General features: G+C 47.0%; 1 protein-coding gene across 4 annotated transcripts in view; it reads right to left on the bottom strand.

The window, feature by feature from the left end:
* Positions 1–13557, bottom strand: part of CHST3 (carbohydrate sulfotransferase 3) — a 56330-nt gene that overhangs the window by 42574 nt on the left and 199 nt on the right. Inside the window, exons 1-2 of one of the 4 annotated variants that reach the window (XM_027859657.1) lie at positions 12863–13061; positions 11938–12039 (exon numbers count right to left, since the gene is read on the bottom strand). The gene's annotated coding sequence lies outside the window, so the exon portion shown is untranslated. Of the gene's footprint in view, positions 1–1038; positions 1234–11937; positions 12040–12628; positions 12806–12862; positions 13062–13557 lie in introns of those variants that run through there. The other 3 variants (XM_027859668.1, XM_027859663.1, XM_027859680.1) reach the window with 3 other exon arrangements.

Below are 13557 nucleotides of genomic sequence, written 5' to 3'. Positions count from 1 at the left end.
AAAAAGCACCACTGGGGCAGCTAGGTGGAGCAGTGGATAGAGTACCGGCCCTGGAGTCAGGAGGACCCGTGTTCAAATACAGCTTCAGATACATAACACTTACTAGCTGTGTGTCTCTGGGCAAGTCAATCCCAATTACCTCGCAAAAAAATAAAATACATAGAACTACAAAGGAATATTGAAACACAGTTATCAAAATATTAAAATGAGACGTTCATGCGCTTGAGGTTAAGAATGCCTGGGCCTTTTTACATTCCATGAGTCCTATGCAGTCCAACCCTCGGGCTGTTCCTCTGTTTCCCCCCTTTCCAGCTACACGACCTGTCCACCTCTCTTTCTGATCCCAGAGCTCCTCAAGGATACCTATTCACAGCATTTCTGGTATGCAAGCCATTCTTAGTAATATGTTGCAGCCTGCAGCCTACAGCTGTGCACCTCTCAAACAATCGCTTTTCTAAATAGAATTGAAATCCCAAGCTGGCCGGCAGCCTGAACTGACTCTGATGGCCAACCCAAACCCTAACATGGGCTCAGATTTCTCCCGCTTTCCCTGCCCCTGTAAGAAATGCTGCAGAACACTGAAAACTGTATATGGGCCAATGCACCCTTTAGCTCCCTTCCATCCCTGCTCCTCTCAGGGCCCGGAAGGTTTCCAGAGCTTCTTTGTAAGGAGAGCCCCAGCTTAGTTATCTAGCCCTCTTTCTCCCATCACACTCCTCTTCCAGAAAGTTCCAGGCCTCAGCTCTTATGGGTATGGGCAGGGGTGGGGCTGAGGAATGCATTAGTACCAAAGGCATGCAAGATGGATGTCGCCTGTCACAGATGACCACAGCAAAAGAGGAGCAAGAAGGCTTGGAAGACATAAAAGAGGAGGTACCTGGCTAGCTGCCTCCATGGATTGATAGCCAGTAGAGTGGGGAGCAGAAGCCACCTCACTGCCTGGGAAATTCCTGCTGCTACAAAGTTTGCCAGGGAGAATAGAAGGAAGGGGGGATTAAATGAGATCCCTTTCCCCCCAAAGGACGCAGTGACAACTACCTGAGATCCAGTCTCGGAGCACTTATCGCCATCCCTTCCTTCCCGTGGTCTTGTTCTATCTCCGCTTTGCTCCAACCCAACTCAGGGGATGTACGATCAAAAGCCCACTGGCCTGAGAGCCAAAGCATCTGAGGATCAGACGCTTAGAATCGGAAGATGTAGAGCCCATCACATCCAACACCTTTACTTTTCTCATTTCAAAGAGGAAGCTGAGATCTAGAGGCTAAGTGACTTACTTCTGCACAGTCACGCAGGAAGTGCCCGAGGCAGGGTTACAAAGAGGCTTCAAGTCTGGCTCCCTAGCACGGAGGCTAAAGTTCCTCCTCCTCCTCCACTTAACGACCTTGGGCAAATCTCTTAACCTCTCTGGGTCTCAGTTCCCTATTGGAAAGTCAGAAGGGAGATTAGATGACCTCTAAATGACTTTCACCTCTAATTTGTAACACAGATCAAGGAGCAGATGCCAGTCTGTAACACACACAACTCTCCTTCCCAATCCTATGAATGCCTGTACTTGGCACAGTGATGTTTCAGGACCACTGACTACACCTTGAATATTCCGTGGAATGGAGGAACTAGCCAAGAGCATAGGACAACCCATCACCATTTCTACAAACGCAACTCAAGAGCACCAGCCCTGAAGTCAGGAGGACCTGAGTTCAAATCTGACCTCAGACATATAACACTCACTTAGCTGTGTGACTCTGGGCAAGTCACTTAACCCCAATTGCCTCACTAAAAAACAAAACAAAACAAAACAAACCACCAAAAAACAAAAAACCACAATTCAAAGCTGACTGTAATGCTTACCCAACAGATGGTGGTGGTTTGATAATGTCATCTTTGCAAATGAAGAATGGTATATTATTTCCTGTAGACTTCCTTCCCACAGCACAGAGAGAAAAAGAATCACCTTTACAGTTTCTAAAGGAACATGGGTAACCAAGGTATGCTGTCTGAACAACCCAGAGTCAGGTCAAGCTACCAAAACCGCTTGAACAAAGGCTGGCACGGTGAGCATCGTGGCAGTATAGTGGAAATAGCCTGGGCACTTCCGTCACTTACTACCTGTGTGATCTTGGCTTCTATCAGAGGCAAAAGGAAAAATAAAAGAGTGAGATAGTGGGGAGTGGGGGTGGGAAGTGAGATCCCTTTAGGTCTCTATATCCCCATCTGTAAAATAAGAGTGTTTGACTAGACTGCCTCTAAAGTCCCTTCTTGTTGTATGAATTGGGTTATCAGTATTCCTGATGCCTTGACTTTAAATGCACAAGAAGCCCTTGTACAGTTTGGGAGCCCCGAATCTGAAAAGGGTCCAGAACAGACTAAGGTGCCTTCTGCTAATTCTTCAAGGAAATTTTATATTGCTATCAGAGATTCCCCTAAAGATACACAAACCCCTGTATTTACACACAATATCCAACTTATAAGATTTCTTAATTGATTTACACCCATAAATGACACCAGACAGTGGCAAGCAAATGCACTGAATAGTGGCAAGTAAACAAAATTCAAGGCAAGAGTGGACTCTGTCAGCTACTGCTATTGCTTCTCTTCAGGAGAGAAGAGGGGAATATCACCCATAGACTCTTTGTAGGACCTTCCAACCCCTAAATCTATTTAATCTTCAGCTAATAAAGAGTAAAAGATGCAGCCTAGCTTGGTGTATAGAGGATAGGCTTTGGAGTCAGGAAGACCTGACTTCAAGTCTTGCTTCTGACACATACTGTGTGTCCAAGGATAAGGCACTCAACCACTCAGTGAGCCATGAAGCTCTATAAAACTATCAATTACCCACCCATTTACTCACTTGCATTGGTGGAAGGAATTTCTCTAAGGAGTTCCACACATTGGTGAAATAAAAAATCTGGATTAAACCTTTCTAAATAGATGGACAGGGAAGTTAAGTGATTTGTCCAAGGTAAACATAAGAGGAAAGATTTGAACCCAGGTTCTCTGATTCCAAAGCCAGGGCTATTTCCAAAATACCATATTCCCTCCTTTAGCCTTTTGTCTTCCAAAGTCAGTAGATTTTTATTTAAATTGGAAGAAACTTTCTTCCTCCAACCCCTCCCAGGTCCCCATACATCAGACCTAAGCCGCTCCTCCTGCAAATTAAACCCATTTCCTTTGGTTTCTCCTTCTGGGTGCCGGTGATTCGGCTATGCAACAGGAAAAGTGATTCAGGAGTTTGGGGCAGGGTGACCCCGGGGGCATCTCAATCTGGCTCAGGAAAAGCTAAGTTTCACAAGCTTCCTTCTTGCAGTGCCCTGACTTGTAAACATTTCCTACCCTCAGTGGTCCCCACTTTCACAGTCAGATCCAGCTTTCTGATCTCCGGATCTCCTCCAGCCATATGGGTCCAGCCATAAATAAGAGAGGTCTCCTTGCTATCTTAGACACTTATCTTCTCAGTAGGCTGCTCATTCTTCCTGTCTGCTCTCAACTACAGAAAAGAATTCTTAGAAACCTTTTGTGGGTCCCTCCTTCGGTGCCCCTCCCTCTGATATGAGAGAGAGAGAGAGAGAGAGAGAGAGAAAGGAGGTGTGTGGAAAGGAACAACATCTCTAGAAATAGCCAAGGAAGGCATGGGGATCTGCAGATCAATTGTGGTTACCGACATTTTTTCTTTCTCAGACAGAAGATAGCTTTCAGCTCCTGACTCAGGGTTTCTAATCTTACCATCCTTCACATGTACACCATTCACCCCTTCAGGGCTGGGCCTCTTTCTTTCTTCCTTTCATTTCCACTCTCCCCCACAACAGTACCCCCTTCCGCCCTTCCTAGTTGTCCCTTACCCTAGAAAACCAGGGCTGCAGTTCTCTGGAGTTGTGAAATTCCTGGCAAAATCACACAAGCAAGAAAACGTCAGTCATTTGCTTCTAACATACTTCCTGAGCTCAAGCTGGCTGAGTTGGACGTGTTAGCACATTTCAAAGCCTTGCAGACTATGAGAAAGGAGGGAAGGGGAATGAGAGGGGAGAAGGAAAAGCAGACCTGATGAATCTCAGTTGTGTGTGAAGCAGGCATGTGTGGGCATGTATGTTTACATGTGTGAACCCTAACATAGAAGACAAAAATAGACCAACCCAAAGGTAGCACTCAATTGCAGATTAATGTACTGTACTTGGAGTAAAGGGAAACTTGAATCCTGGCTCAGACACTTATGAGGTGCGTGATCACGGGCAAGCCAATTCACAGCTCAGTGCCTCAGTTTCCTCATTTGTAAATGAGACTTCCTACTCTGTTTCCCCTAGTACCCAGATACATCTGGAATACTTTGCTGCACAAATGACTTAGTTAATTTAATTTAATCATTATTATATACATTTAGAGGGGCAGCTAGGTGGCACAGTAGATACAGCCCTGAGCCTGGAGCCAGGAAGACCTCAGCTGATATCCAGCTTCAGATATTTACTAGCTATGTGACCCTGGGCGAGTCTTTCCACTCTCTTTGCCTCAGTTTCTGCTTCTGTAAAATGAGCTGGAGAAGGAAATGGCAAACCACTCTAGTATCTTTCCCAAGAAAACCCCAAAAGAAGTCATGAAGACTCAAACATACCTGAAAAACAGCTAGACAGCAGCAACAACAAATACATTTAGAACTAACTTATTATTTCATCGGTACAGGGTAACCCAATAAGGAAACCACCTCTACCGATGCAAGTTGGTACCTGTGCTGCAATTTATTATCTTAGAAAAACTGCCTAAGGAACTGAGTGGTTGTGACTTGCCCAGGGTCACACAGCCAGTGAGGCTGAGCTAGAACCCAGGTCTTCCTGACTCTGAGTTATTCTGTCCATTTGCTATACCAGTAGTGGCAAACTCAAACAGATACTGGGGGCCATTAAAGCCATAGATAAGGATCCTGGTGGACCGCATAATGACTTAACTCTAAAATGTGTTATTACCGATTTTATCTTTGTTTATTTTGTTAAATATTTCCCAATTACATTTCAATCTGGTTTGGGCCATGTGATACCTCTGCCCTACCCTATTCTGCCTCTCTCTGCATTGATTAATTTATTTATTTTTTCTTCTGTTTGAAAATAATCTTTTTTTCTGCCTGACATTGCCCAAGCTGTGTTTCAATAGCATAACTTTTTGGGGAAAATATTTCTGAGCTTTCATTTCTTAATGTTAAGGTTTTAAATAAAATGGGAGGTGGGTGGGTGGGGGACTACACAGTATCTAAGATCCCTCCCAATCCTGAATCTACGATCTTTATGAAGTCTGAATAGTTACATACGTCTAATGTCGCACAACTGAGAGCTTCAAAAATACTAGCTTAATTGATCACATACGCTGATGTCAATTCACAAGCTCCTAGACCCCAGTCCCTGGGAGGGACTGAAGAGGTCTTCTGATCCAACCCCCACCCCCACCATTTTACAAATGAGGAACTAAGACCCAGCAAAGTCGAGTGATTTACCTAAGGTCACACAAGTATTAAGTATCATGGACAGGATTTGAACCCCAGACCTCCGGCTCCTTTCAGAGCCAGCATTCCATCCAATTCGCCTCGCCCCAAATATATCTGTGCTGAGAGTGTCCATCTCTCTATTCTCCTACTCTGTGGCCCGAGTAGTCTGTGAGAATGTTTATGAATATGCTCGTGTTGGTGAATATCATAGGTGGATTTTCAGGTCTCTGAACACACCACCGTCTGCAAGGATGTGTGAGTATACGTCTGCAGATGTGTGGCTATCAGTGAGGTGAGTATGTGTATGCTTATTCTGTTCCCCAAGCTCCTCTCCCCATGCTTCTGATGGGCCAGGCTGCATCAGCCATTCCAGGCATTCGGGCATTCGGGTTGAACAAGGCTGTGGCCGTCCCTGAGGTCTGCCCTCCAGCTTGAGCTGCCTCTGTTACCAAAGTCCACACCTGAGGCTGTTCAGCAGTTTCCACAGTTGGGTTTACCAGGGCTTAGCAGAGTTCCTTAGACCAGTTAATAGAGCCAATGAGCCAAATTCTTCTTCTTTTTCGAGGGAAGGGCTGAGCTCCCTATGGGAGTTTTTGGAAGGTCCAGGACCTTGTGACAATTGCATAAAGCTGAAATGTGGGAGAGCGGGAATCTTCGTGAGAGTTGGTGTTCCAGTTGTTACCCCATTATAGCCTTTTGCCAGAGGCTAGACAGAGGAGGTCGGATGCTGATAAATGGGGAATGTTCTCTGTTGTTCTAAGGGCTCCCGGGCTGCCATGCCTCTCATAGAGGGGGGAGTCCAACAGCAACTCCAGAAAGATGTGAAATGTGAACGAAAGAAAAGTCAGCAGTCCCCTGAACTGGAGACAGGCTGTCTCAGGGGTCAGCCTGGTTCAGCAGAAAGAGCATTGGCTTTGGTGTCAGGTTCTGCGTTCATAAATGCCTCTGGGGCTCCATTCTGTGTGATCTTGGGCAAGAGACTTAACTTTCCTAGGCATCAGTTTCCTCATATGTAAAATGAAAGGGCTGGGCTAGAAGGTCTCTGAGGCTTCTTCCAGATTTAGTTCTATGTTCCTATGACTCCCTTCCCTTTAAAAGACACAATTGAAGAAAACTCAGATGCTTTCTAATCTCTCCACCCATCCAACCTCAACCTTTTATGAAACATTTAGATGTTTGCCTGTGTGGCCAAAGAAAGATTCTTTTCTAGATTCCACAAAACCAGAATTTTAAAAATTAAGAGAAAATAAAACTTTTTCCCAAATCTTTCAAAGCCAAACTCACAAACAAAGGCATAAACCAAACTCTGTCTTAGGAAGGGAGAGCTCTTGATGACTTACCCGGACCACCAACAAGGCCAGTAATCCCCATCGTCTATTTCCACCCCTTGTCTCCTGCCTTGAGCATACTGGCCAGGGCAGCCTATTTTTCAACTAGAGGGACTGAAGTCTGAGTCACAAGAAGAGAAAAAGGACTTGCCCCTTCTCAGGGTGGCCGTCTGAAGAAGACAGGACCAAGAGAAGAAAGAACTGGAACCCAAGTGCAGAACTCCCAAGCTGGGCTCTGAGGTTTTCTCCTCTAGACTGTTTACTTGGGGAGGTCAGGCTGGGACTGGCTTGTTTATTTTCCACATTTTCCCTCCAAATCCTTTTCTGAGAGCCCTCCAGATCCCTCCTTGATAAATTTCCTGGGAACTGGAAAAGAGGACAACCTCCTGAACAGACAAGCAGCCTTTGTGAAAAGAAGGAAGGTAGGTGGTGTGTTTGTAAAGCCCAAGAAGGAGTCAGTGGATGGGGAGAAAATAGAAAGGAGAAAGGAGAGGGGAGAAAGGAGAGGGGAGAGAAAGGGAGGGGAGGGGAGGGGAGGGGAGGGGAGGAGAGGGGAGGAGAGGAGAGGAGAGGGGAGGAGAGGAGAGGAGAGGAGATACCTACATAAGATACCTCCATAAGATAAAAGGTTAGTCTTAATCTCCAGACTTTCCCTCTAGCAGCCAGAAGAGATCCGGGTGTGGATGAACTCCCTGGGGATATGAATTGTATTTGCTTATCTTTACTCCCCATAAAACCAAGTACATATAGCTAAGTACAATCGAAAAGGATACTCACTCCAGTTAGAGGACCAGGGTTAGATTCTCATCTCCAATGCTTACTACCTGTGTGACCTTGGTCAAGTTACTTAATTTCTCTAGTCCTCAGTTTCATTATCTGTCAAATGAGGTGTTTGAACTAGCTACCCTCTGATGTCCCTTCCAACATTAGATTCATGACATCCTTAAAGGAGGAAGGAAATTCAGTTTGATGTGACTCCCTGTGCTTGTAAAAACAGCTACAGAGTCAAAGGATGAGACCTTGGCTGGGTCTGGGGGTTGGAGGGAGGTTCCATTTCTAAACTCTCAGAAATTAATTGATTAATTAAATCAATTTAATTAATTGATTGCAATAGCCCAGAAATATTGACCTGTCCCATTTGTAATGAAAGAACAAGACAGCTGGTCTTAGCAGCTCTCCTCCGGCCTTTCCATTAGGGCGCCAGGCTTCTCCCTGGCCCCGGCTGGGGCAGCACTGCTAATGCCCATTCTGGAAGGGAATGAGAGGGACGTGAAGGGCTTGGAATGTCTTTACAATTGGGTTCCCATGGTTCACGAGGAGTGGGATGGGGATGGGGAAGGGAAACACAGAGCTGCTTGTTAACACCCTCCTCTATAATAGGCCTCCAAACATGACTTTAAGGGACATGACTCTCCCTGGATGTCTAGTGCCTTTTTTTAACCAGCGTTATGCTGGTAAAAGTTTAACAAGTGGCTCTCCAGGGGGGATTAAAAGTACCCAGGCACACTTTTAAGTTTAATCTGCAGGATTTACATTTTCTCCATCACTTTTGAAAGTCTAAACAAGCAACAAAAAAACAATAGAGTCCCAATTGTAGTTTTTCGATTTCTAAGGTGTAAACGCTCACACCAAAAACTCGCAGTAGGTTCTTGAGAGCAGATTCAGCACAATCTGCTTTTAACCTGGGGTCCAGAGGCAACAATAGTTTCCATTTACAGGAGACTGTACTATTTACAAAGCACATCTTTCAAGATAACCTTGTCCAGTGCAGCAACAGGTCTCATTTGCATGAGGCCACACTCAGAGAGATAGAATAACTTATCTAGAGTCACACAGCTGGGAAGTGGTAAATTTGAACTCAAATCTTCTGTATCAGCATGACACGGTGGAAAAGCACTGGATTTGGCATCTGAGGACCTGAGTTTGAATCCCAGCTCTGACACTGCCTGTCTGACTTTGGGCAAGTCCCCTCTCTGCGCCTCAGTTTCCTCATCTGTAAATGAGAGTGTCAGACTAGATGATGTCTGACATCTTTTCCAGTTCGAAATCCCATGATTCTGCGTCCAGGGTGGTTCTTGCTATTATATGATGCTGGCAAAGAAAGGTGATGCGGGGGTGGTGGGCAGCATGGAGAGCTCCCTACATACAGCTGCTGCAGATGAGAAAGCCTGGCATAGCACCTGGGTTATGGGACTTACAGTTAGTAAGACCTAGTAGGGTCAAATGTTGCCTCTGATGCTTACTAGTTGGGTTGAACAAAGATGACCCCCAAGGTCCTTTCGGGCTCTAAAATCCTGGGATTGTAGGTGGCACATTGGGTACAGCCTAGAGACAGGAAGACCTGAATTCAAGTTTGGCCTCAGACAATTACTGGCTGTGCGACCCCAGGCAATTCACTTAATTTCTATTTGCCTCAGTTCCCTCCCCTGTAAAATGGAAATAATAACAGTACCTACCTCCCAGAGTTGTTGTGAGGATCAAATGAGATAATGTTTATAAAGTGTTTGGTACATAGTAGATGCTTAAAAAATGTTTCCTTCCTCCCTCCCTTCCTCTTTTCCTCTCTCCTTCCCTCCCTTCCTTCCATCCTTCCTCCCTCCCTTCCTTTTTCTCTTCCTCTTTTCCCTTCTTCCTTTCCCTTTCTTCCTCCTTTCCTTCCTTCTTTCCTTCCTCCTTTTCTTCCTTCCATCTTTCCTCCTTCCCTTCCCTTTTCTCTTCCTCTTTTCACTCCTTCCCTTCCCTTCCCTCCTTCCATTCTTTCCTTCCTTCTTTCCTTCTCTCCTTCCTTCCTACATCAGGACTTTTTAACTGCTGTTGGGACTTGTTGGGTACCTCTGAAGAAGTGAAAAAGCTCAGGGCAGCTAGGTGGCACAGTGGATAGAGCTCCAGCCTTGGAGCCAGGAGGACCTGAGTGTAAATCCGGCCTCAGACACTTGAAACTTACCACCTGTGTGACCCTGGTCAAGTCACTTAACCCCGATTGCCTCATCAAAAAAAAAAAAAAAAAGAAAAGAAAAGAAAGAAAAAGTGAGAAAGTTCTCCAGCCTTGGGATAAATGTGATAATGTGATAATAGTCATGATCTAAGTACACCTTGAAATTGGGTTTTGCCAGCGGGTATGGGTGTGAGTCTGCCTCTATTTCCATCAAGGCAGGTTTTCATGCCTGAAACTACAAGAAAATCTCAACAACAATTCTTTGCCAGGGGAGCTGAATTCCTTGTATTTTCCTACCCAAGCCTCCCACACATCTAGGGAACCTCTGGTCCGGCATTAGGAAAGAAACACTCCTAAGATCGCCTGGTACCCAGGGTCCCTGAGGCTGGAATGTTTCTGTTTCTCAGACACTCTCCTAACCCCTCCTGAAAGAGCTCCAGGGAATGGAAGTGAATGCAGGGTCTGTTTGTTCCCCAGAGCTATGCGGGCTTGTCTCGAGGCACCTCCTTCCCGCCTCCTCCCCTGCCCTGCCCTGTACTAGTGTGGCTGGATGCCCCTGTACAGATGTGGCAGCCTCCTGGGACATTCCTGTCATTTTGTCTTCAGCAAGGAGGCCCAGAGGGAGTGACTGTCTGTCTCTGGCACGTGACCCTGGACAACTTTCAACCTCATAGTGCCCATAGCCAATGCTCCTAAAACCGCTCAGTTAGAAAAGGGTGGCCAGTCTTCATTAGTGAAGGGAATGTTCCATACATGGGAGTTCTCCAGAACCAATGAAAGTGCAAATTAAAGAATACTGGAAGATTTACAAAACACTTTCCTCCCAGTCATCCGGTGAGGCAATATGAGAGACAGAAAATTTCCTGCCCTCAAATTCCTGGGAAAACACTCACACAGCACCTTGCCTCTAAGACAAAGTAACCTAAACTCCTCTTCCATTAAAACCCAGTGGGCATATGGGTGGATCTAATGAGATCGATTCCTTTCCTCCTGCTGGATCAGTAAATCAGTCCAAGAAGTGATAGGGATGGGTGGGTCCTATTAATAATAATAATAAGATCTTCCTGCCTCTCTCCTGCATGAAATCCTGTGGTACACACACACACACACACACACAGTCTATTCTTCCCCAGCCTCAGTGGGAGTTGTGTGTGTAACTGATATGGCTCAGTAGGGGCTGGTCTCTGGAGCTTGTCCTACCTAACAGGGCAACATACCTCCATAGTGGTTACCATGTCTAGCCCAACCTCTGAATTTTACATCACCCTGAGAGGTGATGACTTGCTTAAGATCACACAGCATTTAAAGTCCTTTACAATCAGCTTAGATGCCAACCTATCTTTCTGGACTTATTACACATTATTCCCCACCTCATGCACTTGGCGTTCCAGCTAAATTGGCTTAGTTAGTGTTCTCTATTCAAAACAATTGATCTCCCACCTCTGCACCTTTGCCTAGGCTGTCCCCAATACCTACAATGCTGTCTTTTCTCAGCTCTGTTTCTTGGAACCCCCAACTTCCTTTAAGGCTCAGCTCAAGTATTACTTACTCCAAGGCTTTTCCTGATGTCCCTAGATATTAGTTCCCTACCAAGTGATTCTGTGCTTATCAAGCACCCTTTTGCCTGGCACATGGTAAACATATAATAAGTGCTTATTGACTGACTGATTTTGTATTTACTTTTCTGTGTACAAATAGTCCCCACCTCACAGTAAGACTTTTTTCTGTCTTGAATACAGTAGGTGCTTTATAAATGCCTATTGAATTCGATAGCTGATAAATGGCTGAGCCAGAATACAAGCCCTGGTCTTCTGACTCTAACCCCTGTATTCTTTCAACTATCCTCACACAGCAGCTAAATCACAAGGAATGAGTAGCCTTTTGCCTTTGGTATACAGTTCCTAGATAGAGGGCTCCCCTCCCCAATCTACAATAGGGCGCTTTGGAATCCCAGAATGACATCCTATGTAACAACCATTTTTTTTTTTTTTACTACTTCTCTGTGTCCAAGAGTGTGAACAGGAATGAATTGAAGGATAATTTCAAACACAAATGACAAGGCTCATGTCAAGTCTTCCTGTTTATGCTTCTCCCCTTCTCCCCCAGATCCCCACATCAATTGATTTCAGGACCTGCACTGGATAACAGGAAACCTTAACTAAGCTTTCCTCTGCTGACCCCCACCTCCCAGTTCCTGCTCAGAATATACTCACAAGAGAGCTGAGTTTGTAGGCCCCACTCTGGCCTGCAGCAATGCATCTGTCCACCAAGGCAGCAGAGACTGTAGATGCCAAGACCCCAGGGGAGTTCTAAATCTGGTGGACCAAAAGGGAAAGAGTGGAAGGTCAGGATAGATATACTGGCCGGAGGTGCAGATGTTAGGTTAAAAAGTAGGGAGGTGAAGGGAATAGATCTGCATGGAAAGCCCCCAAAAGACTGGAAAAGCACCTAGCACCCATCTCCAGGTATGGACTTCCCCAACACTGGAGTCTTCAAGTGGAGGCTGGAAGCCCACTTGTGGAAGGTGCTGGTAGACCAACCTGTCCCCCAAGCTTCCTTCCAGCTCCGAGATTCTGTGATCTGAATCCCCTAATCTGCCTTAGAGTAGCTACTAGGGGAAGGAGACAAGAGTCGTTAAGGTGGTGAATATTACAGTATCTGGAAATGGCGATATTTGCTCCTTGGCTGACCCAGCCCTGACTGACCCCAGAGGAGGCCGACTCTTGTCTTCAGGGTATCATAAAGTCATTGTCAGAAACGAGAAAGGGGTTGGTCAGAAGAGCAAGAGGCCACAAGTGCCAGCCATGGCCTCTGGCCAAGACCAGACTGGGCCTCTTTCTGTGGGACCCTTCGGTCTTGTAGGGCCCCTCTTTAAAGGCTAGGTCCTCAGGTCCCCCAACTTACTCCCAGCCAGGAAGCCACTCTAACAGGGGAAGGAATTGAGGCAAGGCAGGGAAGACGACCGAGCCTCTCGTTTGCTCCAGGTTTCTGCTTCCATGGCCCAGCATCAGCTCTCCGGGTCTGCCTGCCTTCCCCACTCTGCTGACGGACCCCAGCTGCCAGGCTCTGGGATTTGTGAATCACTATGTCCGCTCCCCTAGCTCCCCTCCCTCCCTCTGCCTGCCTGCCTCGCCTCACCTCCGGAAGCGCTGCGCACACCCAGACACATCGCCCAGACACCAAGTTTCCAAGACCCAACTGCAACTCCGAGGCCCGGCCGAAATGCTTCTTTTTTCCCTCCACCCACCAGTTTGGGGGCCTGATCCTGACTTTACAGAGCTCTGGCCAACTCCTCCCCTTCTCGGCACCCAGCTTGTTCCGAGCACCTCCCCACTGGCTCCAGCCCAAGAAGCCGGCTTGTTCGGGTGGGGAGGGGGTTGAGGAGGGAGGAGGAAGGGGGAGGGAACGTGCGAGGGGTGAAGATCTCAGGGCTCCTAGCTCCAGGGCGCCAGGGTGTGCTAGGCTGGGCCAGGGGGTGCGTCCTAGAGCAGTGGGAGGCTCACCTACTCCCCGCCCCAGCCCCTCAGCCCCGTCCTCTCTCCTCCGGTCTGCACTGGGCCATGATACTCGTCCGATTTGGAAGTTTCGAGCTCACTCCGCTGCCCCGGGCCCAGGGGGCTACGCTGGGGGTGATTTGGAGGGGATAGAGGGGTCTGAGGCAGGGGGCGCATGGATTGGCCGCAACGCCCTCTCTCGCCTCTGACTGGCCTGAGAGCCTACCAACAGTCCTCCCTCGGGAGCTAGGGCCCCCTCCGGCCCCACATCAGCAGTGGGCCAGGGAGGGAGGGAGAGAGGGTAGGAAGGAAGGAAGGAAGGAGGGAGAGAAGGAAGGA

Source organism: Vombatus ursinus, unplaced genomic scaffold, assembly GCF_900497805.2.
Source record: "Vombatus ursinus unplaced genomic scaffold, bare-nosed wombat genome assembly UNPS02000749.1, whole genome shotgun sequence".
Classification (NCBI taxonomy): Eukaryota; Metazoa; Chordata; class Mammalia; order Diprotodontia; family Vombatidae; genus Vombatus; species Vombatus ursinus.
This window is presented reverse-complemented; position numbering and strand designations above follow the sequence as displayed.